At 37.9% G+C, this 15,981-nt stretch overlaps 1 protein-coding gene across 1 annotated transcript in view; it reads left to right on the top strand.

Moving 5' to 3' along the window:
* Positions 1–15,981, top strand: part of SLC35F1 (solute carrier family 35 member F1) — a 476,339-nt gene that overhangs the window by 35,219 nt on the left and 425,139 nt on the right. The gene's annotated exons all lie outside the window — the stretch shown is intronic.

Here is a 15,981-nt window from a genome sequence, read left to right as displayed (position 1 = left end):
TTCTTGAGAGTGCTACTTATTCATAAGGCATAGTCTTTCTAGTCGTACTTTCCTGTTGGACCTGCCTAATGCTTAACTCTGGCATGGCTGGATTTGAACTCCTTCTGGAACAGCCTAGAAGTATCTCTCTTCAGCTCTTTGCCACCCAGTACTTGCTCTCTGCAATACCCTTGGCCTCTTGTGTTGATTAATGTCTGTCCAGCACTCAGGCAGGTACCCAAGGCTATCCATCACACAGATATCTGGGAACCCCAGTATACTGCTTTCTCTTAGCTGTACCATGCATGACATGTGCTTTCCAGCTGCCTCAGCAGCCTCAAACTGCTCTGTCTCCTCGAATCACTGAGATCATTATTCTTCTCCTGGTTTCCCCCATTTCTGGATGGTCAGGAAAATGCCCCCAAGGAGGAAGACTGCAGTGAATGTGTAGCTCACTTTGTTTTTCTTGTCTTTCAAGCATCAAACCAGTGCTGTGGTCCAATACATGCAACATTTTTTTTGGCTTATTATTTGTCCAGGTTTATAGTTGTTTTTGATGAAAGAATAATTGCAATACCACTTATTCCATCATGGCCCAAAATGGAAGCAAATACTTAAAACATTTGTATGCATAAATGAGTGAATTTGACTTTGCCTTCCAAGTATTCAGTATAAAGCCTGGCACAATTGGGGCTTAATAAGCATTTGTTGGATAAAAATGTTTCTGTATCCAGAACTGTTTTATTGGTAAACTCTTTAGAGGAGATTGAGGGACATTGACACAATGCAAATTACTTTCTAGTTGGAGAGAAAATTGACATCTTTAGCAGACTTAGCTGGGAAGAAACAACCACATTATTGAGTTCAGAAGAAATACACCCAACTTTCTGTGGGGAAGAAGAAAGTGTCTTTCCAAGAGACTCAGCTCTTATTTAATTGGGGATGTCATTATCAGTTTTCTAAGAAGCTATCTAAAGGGCTACCCTCTCCTTTTCAGCAATTTTCACCTTATTTTCTGACAAATGTTTTAATGATTTCACACCAGGCCCAGCTGGGTCTAAACAAAATCAGCTGGGGGAATCCTTTTGCACCTGGGTTCTATAGGTCCACTCTGTGCCTCCATAGAGGTGGGGGCAGCCAGCACTAAGCTTATTCCTCACTGGAAGTTCTGCCACTTTGAATAGCACCATGAACCTCATCCTTATGCTAACAGAATAAAATGTTCGTTGCTTCAAGTTTCCATAATGACAAAGCATTCACTTTTCAAACTGGGACTCCCTCTAGAATATCCATTAGGCAAATCAGCTGTGATTCATCGTCACAGCTTGGATGCCAACTCTTTTCCTTTAACCCTTTTATTCCAATTCTCTGCACCTTACATGAAAATACAGATCTTTGTTCTTGTTTCCTAGAGAAACAAAGAGGCAGCAGAGTTAAAATTTGCTAATAAATCATGTGACCATCTTAGTACAAATTTTCTTGAAAACCAACTAGAATTATGCAGTTCTCCCTAGCTGCCTGAGTCCTGACACTTCCTCCTTCAGAGGATTAATTTGATTCAAGACTCTGGAAAGTAAGAAGATGAATAGGATATTAATAAGATTGATTTATGCAAAGAAAGCCACAACAATGAATATATTGTGCATTATGCAAACCAGAGGCAATGCACTTCAGAATGAGAGTCATTTGAAATTTTAATTACAGGTTATATGTTGAGGTCCACGGCAATGACAATATCCCACATTAAACATTTAACATCAGAGCTATCAAATAAAAAGTGTAGTTTTAAAAGTTTTAAAAGCAATTAAAAAGTCATAACACCTAAATTTTTTGTGAATTTATATGTATTTCTTAAATGTGACAAGATGACACGCGATAGAGGATAGTTGAGCACATTTGACATGTGCCTTTCTGCTCCACAACACACCTTGTTTGCCTAATGAGGATGTAACCTTCTCTGTTATAATACAGCTCACATCCTGTTGGGGAATGAGGCAGCCATTAATGCACAGCTGCCAGCTTCTGCATAGTAGATAGATAGACAGGAAAAAAACAAAAAACAAAAAAAAGCCTCTATTTAGCTGTTGCATTTTTCTGAAACAGCAGTGAAACTTCCTATAATAATAGTAGTGATAATAATCTCTTAGTGTTACTCAGTGATTAACAGTATACAAAGCATTTGAAGATTTAGAATAGCAGTGTCTACCACCTATTCATTGTGTTTTAGGCACTACGTGTGTGTGTGTGTGTGTGTGTATGTATGTTTTAGGCACTTCCTTAAGTGCATTACATCCACTTTGTTGGTTTAACTTTTATAGCAGCTCTGTGAGGTAGCCATTGTTTTCCCCATTTTTCCAGATGGGAAACTGGAAAAGTCTTTCAGCCATTTTGAGAGATTAAACAACTTAACCAAAATCGGGTAATAGTAAGAGGTCAGAGCTGAGATCTGTGTGACTGCAAAGTCCATTGTCAAACACTGTGTTGTCCTGCCTCATTTGATGTCACAAATGCTTCCTAATGTTAAATAATTATAGCTGCTCCCTGCCATGCTCCCAAAGCGTTACGGATTAAAAAAATAATATATTTACATTAAAGGACAAAGAGAAAAAACTTCCCTGGACAATTTTTTTCTCTTCATTTGCTTAATCTCCTCCCTGTTTTCTATACCTCCATGTATTATCACCTCAGACAGAGCCCACTGTCCTTTAGCCTGTCCCCTGCTGTCCCTTAGTCTGGAAATCCTCCTGGCTACCAAGTTATGAGACAAGCTATGTTCACTAGGGAACTCTCTTCGTCCATCATAGCTATTCCGCTGTGTGCATGTGAGTGTGTGTGGGGGTTGGGTTGGGTGGGGTGGGGGGGATGTGGGGAAGAGTGATTAGATCCATCCAGAGCCAAGTTTAACAAACTCAAACACAAAGGGAGAAATATGTTTTTCTGTGGCAACAGTGGTGGCTCCTGTGCACTACCGCTGAGACTTTGCTGAGTCACACCTGGCTATTATTCATATTTTACTCACTCATTCATTTAGTCAGTGAATACTACTTAATTTTCTCCTCCAGGTCAGGCTCTGTGTTATATGCTGAGAATACAGTTAAAAATACAGATAGATACATTATTCCTTGCCCTCGTGTAGCTTATAACCCAGCTGGGGAAATAGAATATCCATTAAAATAGAGTGTGGAATTAATCTTTGATAAGGGAGGCAAGAACATAAAATGGGAAAAAGAAAGTCAGCAAGCATTGCTGGGAAACCTGGATAGCTGCATGCAAAGCAATGAAACTAGAACACACCCTCACACCATGCACAAAAATAAACTCAAAATGGCTGAAAGACTTAAATATACGACAGGACACCATCAAACTCCTAGAAGAAAACATAGGCAAAACACTCTCTGACATCAACATCATGAATATTTTCTCAGGTCAGTCTCCCAAAGCAATAGAAATTAGAGCAAAAATAAACCCATGGGACCTCATCAAACTGAAAAGCTTTTGCACAGCAAAGGAAACCAAAAAGAAAACAACAAGACAACTTACAGAATGGGAGAAAATAGTTTCAAATGAGGCAATGGACAAGGGCTTAATCTCTAGAATATATAAGCAACTTATACAACCCAACAGCAAAAAAACCAATCAATCAATGGAAAAATGGGCAAAAGGCCTGAACAGACTGTTCTCCAAGGAAGATATACAGATGGCCAACAAACACATGGAAAAATGCTCAACATCGCTGATTATAAGAGAAATGCAAATCAAAACTACCATGAGATACCACCTCACACCAGTCAGAATGGCCATCATTAATAAATCCACAAATAACAAGTGCTGGAAGGGCTGTGGAGAAAAGGGAACCCTCCTGCACTGTTGGTGGGAATGTCAACTGGTACAGCCACTATGGAGAACAGTTTGGAGATACCTTAGAAATCTATACATAGAACTTCCATATGACCCCGCAATCCCACTCTTGGGCATCTATCCGGACAAAGCTCTACTTAAAAGAGACACGTGCACCCGCATGTTCATTGCAGCACTATTCACAATGGCCAGGACATGGAAACAACCCAAATGTCCATCGACAGAGGATTAGAATCGGAAGAGGTGGTATATATACACAATGGAATACTACTCAGCCATAAAAAAGCATGACATAATGCCATTTGCAGCAACATGGATGGAACTAGAGAATCTCATCCTGAGTGAAATGAGTCAGAAAGACAAAGACAAATACCATATGATATCACTTATAACTGGAATCTAATATCCAGCACAAATGAACATCTCCTCAGAAAAGAAAATCATGGACTTGGAGAAGAGACTTGTGGCTGCCTGATGGGAGGGGGAGGGAGTGGGAGGGATCGGGAGCTTGGGGTTATCAGACACAACTTAGAATATATTTGCAAGGAGATCCTGCTAAGTAGCATTGAGAACTATGTCTAGATACTCATGTTGCAACAGAAGAAAGGGTGGGGGAAAAACTGTAATTGTAATATATACATGTAAGGATAACTTGATCCCCTTGCCGTACAGTGGGAAAAAAAAAAAAAAAGAGTGTGGAAAAAAAGGTTTTGAAAATGGTGACAAAGTTTAAGTCCAGCAAAGACCAGCAAAGAACAAAGTAGTTTTGGGGAGTGGAGGAACACTGCCTCCCATCTCCCGATGTTTCCATCCTTGTTGGGGGACCTGAATTTATGTAAGACCAGCATCTTTCGGTTTGTATTCTTGCTCTCCACCCTTCCCCATTGAGTCTGTTTAGTGAGTTTGGGAAGAGGAACCAGAAACATTTAGCCTCACTCCTTTTCTTTTTGGGAGCTCCTGCCCACTGGAAGTATGTGCTCTTGTCTGCTCCTTCATGCCGTTAAATTATTCTAGGTGGACTCTGCTCTCTGGGAAGGCTTGTGAATTTCAGCCCTGCTTGAGACTGGGTGGGTGACTTTATCTAATTCTGTTGTACAGTATTAGAAACACACTGTTGCTGCACAGTTAAGCCAACTTCTTTCGTATCAACTTAAAGAGTAATAAAGGTATCTTAACCTGAATGCAGCTTACTCTGTTGTGTTATTTTTCAAATGACTCAAAAAAAAAAAAAAACCCATTTGGGTTAGAGAGACTGATGTACATTTTTTAGTTCATATACAAGCATATATAACAAGATTATAACAAGTATCTTTTAAAACATCTCTACTTTAGAGGCAGTCTGAGAAATGTAGAGGTTATTCTCATAACCCATTGTAAATATGATTACTGACCATTATTTTATTTCCTACAGCAATGCAGTTTGAATAAAGTAGTACTGAAATGAAAACTCAAGAAATTATTTGGTGTTCATTTATTGATATTGAATTCCTCTTTGACCTTTTACTACATATATCATTATTAATGGTAAATTTAATCTGTGGCTTTTTATGAATGAGTTTTCCTTGCTCCATAATATTAAGTCATGGAGATATATTTCATTTTTTAAAAAATCATTATATAACATCTATACAGAAAAGTTTATGAAATGTGAATGACCACTAGCATGAATTGAATTATTGGATCCTTTGGTTTATTTCTGGACATCTGCTGTTTAAAGTGTAAATTCTGATGAGGAAAAGAATATGTCGGTTTTGCTTTTACATTTGTTGATTTCTTCATTTGTCAATAAAATCTAAGAAGTTCTGACATTAGCTTACATTTGGGTTCTTTATTCTCATCTTAGCAGTGCAACTCTTAGAATGCAGTCAGTGGTCAGGGCCACACATCCCAACATCTAAACTGCCTCTTAGTGACGTGTGGGGGCTGCAAAGGCTGTTCTTTCCTCTTACTTCATTCATAGCTGTCCTCATGCATGTGTAAGTGTAGAAAGTTCATAGAGAGAAGCTGTCGATCTGATGATACTGTTATATTTCCTTAGGGACTTAGGAGGGTTGGAGGGAAAAAAGGGAAATTTTAATCACCTTTTCTTTTTTCATTTTAAATGATTTATCTTTTCATAGATGAATGCTCCAGTTCACTTCACTGAGAGCTGCAGCTTTGCTTGATTAACTCTAATCTAAATGCAATCAACTCTTCCTCTAAACCATATACATGCACAATTTTCACCATATAAATTTGCATTTACTAAATGTTGTTCTTGTGTTCCTTTAATCACTTATTGAATGTTTAGTAAGGCCTTTGCTAGGTTCCGGGAATGCAAAAATGAATAGGAAACAGAGTTATATCAGAGTAACAAGCTCTAGAGTAAGTTGAGGAAGTAGATTTGGGAGCATGGAGAAGTAGATTTGGGAGCACAGGAGAGAAAGTGCTTACGAGCCAATAGGAAAGACTTCACAGTAAAGGGAGTGTGGCAAACACTCTGGAAAGTGAAGAGTTTATTTACAGAGGATTTGGGAGTTTGGAGGCACAAAGGAACAGGTAAAGATTAAATTCAGGGGTGAGGAGACAGGAACATGGACAGCCAGGTAGGTGGAAATAAGAGTAGGGAAAAGGATGGACGATCGCAAGGGGTTTCATTTTGGATGACCAGGCAGAGTGACGTGAAGGGAATTAACTGGCTTCAAGTTTCCAAAATGAATGAAAGGAATACGCTATTTTGGACACATCTGGACTTCAGCAATTTTTTTATACTTAATGGGAATGCTGTTAGGGCATTCCGCTTGCTACCAGTTAGAAGGGAGAAATGTTGGAGGAAGAGAATGACAGGAAAGAGTTTGTATTTAAGAAAATGCATTTTTATGATTGCTGGATTATGATCATTAGAGCTCCCTTTTGTAATATGTGAATATAATCTTAGACTCTTTTCAAATATTTGATGTTGTGCCTTTTTTTTTCTAAGTAATATGAAAGATATTATACTTTAGGAATCATACTTTCTAATTCTTTTATTTGTTTCCCTATCCATCACTATAAGGTATGGAATTTTACATATTTGTTATAGCTATCAGGTAAATGACTTAATATCTTTTGGTTAGAAACTTTTAAAAAGTCAGCATTTTAATCATCCTTAATTATAATCTTATATTTAGCTGTTTAATACATGTTTGTTGAGCTACAAAAAGAGAAGTAACTTGAACAGACTCAGGTGTTGCTATGGTCTGTGAACCTATGGAAGGCCAGAGAGTACACATTACCTCTTGGCATGGAAACCAAACAAGTCTGCGGGAACATTCACTCCTGTTGCACTGGACTGCAGATATCCAACACAAATGCTTACATCTACCTTCCACCCCCACGGAGAACTCTCTGTGAAATAACAAAATATGCCAAGAATTGTCAAAGCCAGCAGCCATGGGTGTTAATGACTTTTCTTGATTTACTTTCCCTGTAAGTCTAGCTTAAGTAGGCTTTAGGATAGCAGTGGAGAGGTTTTCTCTTCGACATTAGCCTTTTTGTGTGTCTTGCTGATATGGAAGAAGGAACTTTTTTTAAAAACCAGACAATAAGTATTTTCTGTTATTTGTATATTTGCCTTTAAGATGCTTCACTTTATGTGAAAACTGATATTTTATGTTCTCCAGATCTCAGAAGGGATTTTTTTTTTTTTTTTTTTGCTTTTTGGGGCCACACCCGTGGCATATGGAGGTTCCCAGGCTAGGGTCTAATTGGAGCTACAGCTGCCGGCCACAGACATAGCCACAGCCACAGCAACGCCAGATCCAAGCCATGTCTGCTGCCTACACCACAGCTCACGGCAACGCTGGATCCTTAACCCACTGAGTGAGGCCAGGGATTGAACCTGCAACCTCATGGTTCCTAGTCGGATTTGTTTCCACTGTGCCATGATGGGAACTCCCAGGAGGGATATTTTTAATGAACAGAGAAGTATCAATATGATTCTGAGTGACAATTAACAATGGTTTTCAGTTTTTTTATGATTTTTGTTTAAAATTTTTACTTTAAAATTTTAAATAGTTGTGATTTACAGAAAAATTACACAGATAGTGCTGAGTTCCTGTATAATTTTCACCCAGTTCCCTCTGCCATCAACATCAACATCTCACATTAGAGTGGTTCTGTCACTACTAAGAACCAATGTTGACATATTATTATTAACTAAAGTACATACTTTATTCAGAATTCTTTAATTTTCCTTAATCTCCTTAGTTTACTCCAGAATCTCATCCATTGCATTTAATCATTCTGTCTCTGTAGGCTACTCTTGAAAGTTGGACATTTGTGTCAAGTAACAGGAACTAAGTAAGGTGAGTGAGCCTTTAGTGGGTACACTTATATTAATTGACCTAGAAGTTGGGCTGTGTTCATGTTTGCTCTTGCTATAGGTATCAGAGCCTTAACATTTTTTTAGTGCCCTTGCTTTTGTCTCCCTTCCTGACTTGAGGCTTCCGTAAGTCCTCTCCCTCACAGAGAGTCTGTATCCTGTAGCTCTTTCAGCTGCAATCCACTGATATTAAACTGGAGCCCTGTTGGTGTTGTGGTAAAGTGTGGAAGTACAATAGCATTCTATAACCTTGTGATTAAATCTCAGTCTTTTAGTGGGTCAAGACCTTGCCAAATATTTCCCAGTGGTATAATTCTCCCCACTCCTGGCCCCCACTTCCTACTCCCTTCTCTCATCGCAGTATTGCCAGTTTATTTCCCTGAAGCTCTGATCTCTATTGACTATGCTTTTTTTCCCCCTTTGGTTAAACTCAACAAATATTTGTTTAGAATCTGCTAAGTTCCAGGTAGTGCTTTGCCACTGGCAGAATGATTTAGTATTGAGAAAAAAAATTGATGTTGCAGGAGAAATTGAGGACAATATCTGGAGTGATGTCCTTGATTAGGAGATAAGAGCATGTGATCTAGTTTACATCCACATAAGAGAGTGTGGAGAGCTGTCTTTAGACAGTAGCCTGTATAGTTGATCATAGGAGCTTGTAACAGGAAGGAAGACAGTAATTTGTCCCAGATGCAAATAATTGGTTGGTTGATTTTGTTTCATAAGAGACCGAAACCAGGAAAGCCATCAGAAACAGCCAGCCAATTTCTCTCTCTCTCTTGGGCTTCATGGTTTCTCGTAACTCTTCCTATTTGCCTCATTCTCCATTCTGTTTGAAGTCTGATAGCCAGTACTTAAGCAGGGATGTGATAGGAAGTGACTCCGCTATAATGCTCTCAGGTCATCAGCTCATCATACAGTTGCTAAGTGTCAATTATAAACCTCTGGAAAAGAGAAACTGTACAGTTTTCCCATCTGAAGTTAGGGGTCTACCACTGTTTCAGTTATTTTCAACCAGTAATTTGCCCCACTGCTCACTTTGCAGGGTTTGTAAAGACCAGCTCTCTGAGAAGCAGATATGAGCAGATTCTATAAGGGGCTGTGGAGTTGGGGTGGGGGGGGAAATACTTTCAGTTTCCTTTGTTTTGTTTTGTTTTTTGTTTTTGTTTTTTGCTTCTTTTAGGGCCACACCTGAGGCATATGGAGGTTCCCAGGCCAGGAGTCAAATCAGAGCTACATCTGCCAGCCTATGCCACAGCAACAGCAACTCCAGATCTGAGCCGCGTCTGTGACCCATACCACAGCTCACGGCAACACTGGATCCTTAACCCACTGAGCAAGGCCAGGGATCAAACCCACAATCTTATGGTTCCTAGTCAGATTCGCCTCTGCTGCACCACGACGGGAACTCCCATCCTATTTTTTTACTCTATTGCAACCATTATGTAAATTTGTTTTTCTTCCTATCAGATCCAAATGAGCAAGTTGTCAACTTAATAAAGACAAAAAAGACAGGCATTTATATAATAATAAAAAAAAATAACTAGAAGCACTTAGCAATCACCAGTGATTCATTTTTGAGTCTATGGCATTTTTATTTTAATTCCTGGGGATAGTTTTAATACTTGGAATCTAGTCCTGGGGTGGTATGAAAAATTATTTTCTTCTTTTCTCAGCAGGTGAAAAGAAAAATGACTATTTACCTGAGTTTCATTCTCAAACCACATGGGGTGGCCTTTGGGCTCTGTTATCACCATCGTTTGTTTATGTGTTCTATGATCTTTGCCTGGGAGTGCTTCAGGGTTGCTAGCACAGTTTTAAGACCTCAGACGTAATAATTAATTTTGAAATAGCCTGTCAAAATCTAATTTTTTTTCTGACTCAACAAACATTTGTTTGAAGCACAATGTCAAAAATTTTCTGCCAGAATGAAAGATTCAATATTTAGAACTCATGGAGAAAGCTTTTTAAAATAATACACCAGGGTGACAAATTTAAGATGTGATTACAAATGCAGACATTTGGCTTATCTATGTAAATTGAATAAACTACTTTACTTTTAAAAAGATCTATTATTTAATAGAAATTCAAGAGATCCAATTTTTTTTTTTTTTTTTTTTTGTCTTTTTGCCATTTCTTGAGCATATGGAGTTTCCCAGGCTAAGGGTCAAATCGGAGCTATAGCCACCGGCCTATGCCAGAGCCACAGCAACGTGGGATCCCAGCCGCATCTGCGACCTACACCACAGCTCACGGCAATGCCGGATCGTTAACCCACTGAGCAAGGGCAGGGATCGAACCCGCAACCTCATGGTTCCTAGTCAGATTCGTTTCTGCTGCGCCACGACTGAACTCTGAGATCCAGATTTTTATTCTACATCTGAAACAAACTGAACCTGTAATTTTGAGAAAGAGAAGAAAAAAAAAATTTTTTTTTTTTTAATGACTCCTTGGGTTTTTCGTATTTTTCCAGCAAACTTACTTATGCTATTTCTAGTCACTTGAAACTCCTCTCTGTCTGAGTTCTTCACCTTCAAATTAAGTTGTTGGATCTGGCCAGAGACTCTTGGGTAAAATCCATTCATGAGATTCAGGGGGTCTGAGAATTCCCTGAAATTGCATGAAAATTTTGAGTATATGTGTATGTGCAATATTTAAAGGGAGATGGTCAGAGCTTCCATCAACTTCTCAAAGGAATGCAGATCCTGAAAAAATTTTTTAAAAAATCAATTCACTTGAACAAGCATGCCCCAGCGAGTAGGCAAATCCAGGGGGTACATGGGGCCTGGAAAGCTAAGGGACATCTATTTGTATTCCTCAACTTCGTTGTAGTTTATATCTTAAAATTCATCTGTCTGAAAAAGTACAAGTAAGAAAGCCCCCGTGATGGAAGTTGATTCTCCAACTCTTCCTTCACAATTTCCATTATTCATTTTATAAAAGAAAAGTTTACTTCCAATTCTCTCATAAAAACTCTACCATGCCAAATAGAGGGATATTTCAAAATGCTAGTGTTGGGGTTAAGAAAGTAAGTGACATTAGGAGTTCCCGTCATGGCACAGTGGTTAACGAATCCGACTAGGAACCATGAGGTTGAGGGTTCGGTCCCTGCCCTTGCTCAGTGGGTTAACGATCTGGCGTTGCCGTGAGATATGGTGTAGGTTGCAGACGCGGCTCGGATCCTGCGTTGCTGTGCCTCTGGCGTAGGCCGGTGGCTACAGCTCCGATTCAACCCCTAGCCTGGGAACCTCCATATGCCGCGGGAGCGGCCCAAGAAATAGCAACAACAACAACAAAAAGACAAAAAGACAAAAGACAAAAAAAAAAAAAAAAAAAAAAAAAGAAAGTAAGTGACATTAATGAGTAGATAAAAATTCCTTTGTACTTTTCATGGTTTGCTTTCAATCAAATTGAAAGAAGATAATTAAATTTTTACTTTTTTGATGATTGGACCTAATAATTTTCTATACTGTGTATTTCTTTCTCTATTTCATCAATTTCTACTTTTGTCTCTATTTTTTCTTTTCTGTTTTCTTTTGGCTTAATATTCTGTTGTTTTTCTAAATTTGGGAGAAAAGTATTTTAATTACTATAAAACTGGGTGGTATTGTTCTAGTACAATGGTTCCATTCCCATATACTTATTTATGTAAACAAGTTAATCAGTGCTAACCATGAAAATGAAAAATGGGAGTAAATTTTGTTCTAAATGTCTCATTCTAGCAAAAAAATATGTCTATATTTTGATCATTTAGAGTAAAGACCAGCAAACTATAGCACATGGGCCAAATTTGTCCTGTCACCTGTTTTTGTAAATAAAGTTTTATTGAACATAGCCATCTTTGTTTATGTATTATTTCTGGCTGCTTTCAAGTTCCAGACACAGTTGAGTACTTATGACAAAGACCAAATGTCTCTCAAGCTTAAAATATTTACCTCTCTGTTCCATTTATACAGAAAATATTTGGTAACCCCCCGAGTTAGAGCCTAAAATTTATATCAAAATTAAACAATATTTAAATATAGATGCATACATTTGTGTGAGTATATTGCTGCAAAGTAAGGTAGGATGCTGAATAAAATATTATGAAGTATGAAATTTTTTTTGGCTGCACCTGGAAGTTCTGGGGCCAGGGACCAAACCTAAGCCATAGCAGTGACAACACCAAGTTCTTAACCACTAGGCCAATAGGGAACTCCCTGAAGTTTGAAATATTTTATCTTAAAATAAAACTGGGTGGAGAACATGGGATTAAAATATAAATTCAAAGAGGTAAAGGGATTATGCACAATTTCCAACTGTCAAAGAAGAGCTAGTTCATGTATGTGTCAATTTTGTCATAATTAAAATTCTAGATTAAACACAAACTTGTTTGTAATTAATTGTGCATATTTTAACATTAATTTCTGTTTTATTGCTATTACTTCCCTTTTTATGTTTTCTTTAGGTTTAATTTTCTGTTATTTTTCTTCTTGGGAAAACATTTTAATCATTGATATTTTAAGCCTTAACTTTATATCTAATAACTACATCGAGTAGTAATTTTTTTTCCCAAGCTCTAGTTGATATCCACAAATTTTGAAATGTAGTATTTCATTATCTTTCAATTATAAATATTTTATTTCCAATATGTTTTTGAAAATGCATCTTTCAGAAACGCATTGCTTAGTTTCCAGTCATTTGGGAGATTTTCGTTATCAATTTCTAGCCTAATTATAGTGTCCAGAAAAATATGAATGATTTCCATTATTTGACATGTTTCTTGACCCACCATATAGTCAATCTTGGTAAATGTTCCATTACACTTGAGAAGCACATGGCATGTGCAGTTTGACGTGACAGTTCTCTTGCTCTTCCTGGGCCCCCTCCCTATGTTCCCTCACAGGCCTTGACCTAGGACATCTCCTGCATGGCTACTTCAGTCTGAGCATCTGCTTTTAGAGGACCTGGACTAAGACAAAGCTTTTTACCCCCTACTGCCTTTTGTGCTATTATTGCAATATATTTACTTGTATATATGGGTTTTTTTTTTGATTGAAGTATAGTAGATTTACAGTATTGCTTGCCCCCCCCCTTTTTTTTAAATCCCATAAAGCATTATTGTCTTTTACAGCTAATATTCATTTGCATTTGCCCAGAAACTTACTTTTTTTCTTATTGATCTTTATTTTGTCCAGCATTTTCATGACTCAAAGAACTGGTAGACTCTCTTTTTATTCTGTTTCAGGAATCCCTTTGGTATTGCCTTTTGTGCGGTTCTCTTGCCGATAGTTTTTTTCCCTTTTTTCTTCATCTGAACACATTTTTATTTTGCTTTCATTTATTAAAAAAAAAAACCCAACTTTGTTAGTGTCAACTTATAGGTCTCATAGCATCCATGAAACTGGCAGGCTAACTTGCTAGCTTGCAATAGGTTATAACCTCAGACCATTCACAGTTCTTGATCATTACTACCTGAAATTGTATTTTTTTATCTGCCTGCCTGTATATTATGTGTTTCCTTCTCTAGAGTTCAAGTTCTGTGAGGGCAGAGAATTGGTCTCTTTTCACTCCGTATCTTCAGGATGTAAAAGAGTTCTTGGCACATTGCAGGCGCTCAAAAATTTGCTGACAGAATGAACAAATAAATGAAAATCTTTTCTTACATGCTTTCTTCGCATAACTTTTCAAAATTCTCTAGAGCCATTTTCCTCATCGTATCCTAAATCAAATCTTATTTCCTCAATGTTCCTAGATCATTTTTCTCCCCGCCTAGAATATTAAAGTCTTATTGCAACATATTTATTTTCTTCACCACTTCTTCCAAAGCACATTGCTTTTATTTGTTCCCATTGTAAGACTTGAGCATTGTGGTTAATACATAAGAGAATGGAGGGTAATACCACAGACTCTGGGGTAAAATTGCTTCTTGATCTAGTGCTGGCTTTACGCCTTACTAGCAGTGTATCCTCGAGCAACTTAACTTTTCTACATGTCAGTTCCTTAATATTTAAAGTAGGGATAATGATAATGCCTAATTCATGATACCATTGCAACTATAGTCGGAGACAACATTGGTAAAGTACTTAGCAGAGTTCTGGGCCTGTTATACCCTTTGAATAAAGGTGAGCTGAGTTGTCTGTGGAATTTGGAGATGGTTATTCCTCCCTATGATGGCCGCAGTGCCTTAGCATTAGAGCTCTTTGCTAACTTTATTTGTATGCTCTTTGTTACATGCTGAAGGAAATTACAAAGCCAGTGAACAATAATAGGCTTAGAAACTATAAAGCTCTGGGATGTGCCACTAAATTTTCACCCCACTTTTTACTTATTGCAGGTGATCTAAGAACCCTTCTTCAAGCTAAAAGGGAAGCAGAAGAGTTGGACAAATCTTTTGGAAATCCCAGGAAGTTAAAAGAAATGCATTTGGGGAGTTCCCGTTATGGCTTAGCGGTTAACGAATCTGACTAGTATCCATGAGGATGCAGGTTCGATCCCTGGCCTCGCTCAGCAGGTTAAGGATCTGGTGTTGCTGTGTGCTATGCTGTAGGTCACAGATGCAGCTTGGATCCCACCTTGCTGTGGTTGTGGCATAGGCTGGCAGCTATGACTCTGATTTAACCACTAGCCTGGGAACCTCCATAGGCCATAGGTGTGGCCCTAAAAAGCAGAAAAAAAAAAAAAAAAAAAAGAGAGAAAGGAAGAAAGTAAAGAAATGCATTTTGGTTTTGGTCTGCATTTCTATGCTTATGGTAGTTGAAATTTTAATGTATTTCTTTGGTCAGAATTTCCCCCTGAATGATGGTCTTAGTCTCTGTTTCATTAAAATAAAAATCTCATTTTGTAAGATAGGAAACTGAAACATTGTGGTGAAATGACCAAACCCTCACAATGAAGATGCAAATCCTGGCCGAGTAGATGTTCATAAATCTATAACCCAAGTTTAACAAAAATCTTTGCTGAATATGTGAAATTATTTGGTAAGAAACTTTAAAAAATCATGATGGTGCTAGATAGGAATGTAATCATATCAATCTTTTTTTTCTTCTCTTTTGGCTGCTCCATGGCATATGGAGTTTCTGGGCCAGGGATCAGCTCTGAGCTGCAGCTGCAACCTTTGTGACAGCAGCTGTAATGCCAGATCCTTTAACCCACTGTGTTAGACTGGGGATCAAACCTGTGTCTTGGCACTGCAGAGATGCACATAATTTATTTATTTACTTATTTATTTTTTAAATTACTCAATGAATTTTATTATATTTATAGTTGTACAGCAGTCATCACAACCAAATTTTATAGCATTTCCATCCCAAACCCTCAGGACGCACGTAATTTTTATATAACATTTTATTTATTTTAACTGCGAAGACTGAGAAGAGTTTTTGACCAAGCAGAAATATTGAAGATGGAAATGTTTCTTTTTTGAGGTAGCACAAAGGCTCAGAAAAAAACCCAGTGCTTATTTCCCCAATGCTGGCAGCCAGCAGTTATGCTCAAAGTCACAGTTCATCATGAACTCCATGTCAACACCAATGCAAAGGGTTGCTAAAAAAAAAAAGATGGAGAAGCTGGTGGTTATAGATAGATTTCTAGAAATAGATGAATTTCAGAAAACAGAAACAGAAAAGGCTTGACATTCTCAGATGGTGTTATATTTACAAGTTGCTCTAGCAAATGAAATTGAACACTGGTGACAAAGCATTCACCAGAAAATAAATAACAGAAACGGTCCCTGGGGCCTGTGATTGAGGATGGCATTTCGATACATCAGGCAGAAAACTTTCCTTAACTAAAGCTAAACCCAAAGAGTGTGAGACAGGATG

Source organism: Sus scrofa, chromosome 1 (assembly GCF_054392235.1).
Source record: "Sus scrofa isolate SSC_HxYL_T2T_F1_AM1 chromosome 1, Sscrofa_HxYL_maternal_Yorkshire_Landrace_v2.0, whole genome shotgun sequence".
Classification (NCBI taxonomy): domain Eukaryota; kingdom Metazoa; phylum Chordata; class Mammalia; order Artiodactyla; family Suidae; genus Sus; species Sus scrofa.
Note: the sequence above shows the minus strand (reverse complement) of the source record. Positions and strands in the feature narration are given on the sequence as shown.